Source organism: Theobroma umbraticum, unplaced genomic scaffold (genome assembly GCF_002168275.2).
Source record: "Theobroma umbraticum cultivar Fairchild unplaced genomic scaffold, ASM216827v3 scaffold_228.0, whole genome shotgun sequence".
NCBI classification, from domain to species: domain Eukaryota; kingdom Viridiplantae; phylum Streptophyta; class Magnoliopsida; order Malvales; family Malvaceae; genus Theobroma; species Theobroma umbraticum.
Window position 1 is genome coordinate 2,613,230 of NW_018397274.1, and position 542 is coordinate 2,613,771.

Consider the following 542-nt stretch of genomic DNA (forward strand, 5'->3'; position numbering starts at 1 on the left):
TCCGATGAAGTGAGATTTATGATACAATTATTTTTTATTTTGTAATTCAACATTATACATATAAAAAATTATTTATCTTATTTTAATGTATGTAATGAGAAATACTTTTATTTCGTATTATATCATTCGTATCATAACTTTCACTAAAGCATTGATAATTTGAATTTGAGAATTTTAAAATAAAATCTTAAATTTTATAGTTGAATGTCCATGTTTTTGCATGTTAACTTAACTTAATTGTAATCAATTTACACTGTTTTAGCACAAGGGCGACGAGGATTTATCAATTTTATAATTGGCTTAAACCCTACTACTTATAAATAGCAAAAGGAGAAGAAAAAGAAAAAGAAAAAGAAAGAGCAAAGGAATAAGTGACGGGCATTGCTAAAGGCATTTTTTATTTGACAAATGAGGTACAAAGCTTATAAAAGATGCACGAGTTTGGTTTAAAATTCAGACCACTTCATGAATCAGTTAAAGAAACCCATAGCCTCTACAAATTACTTGGTAATTGGCACTGGGATTTTACTAGTAATATGCAT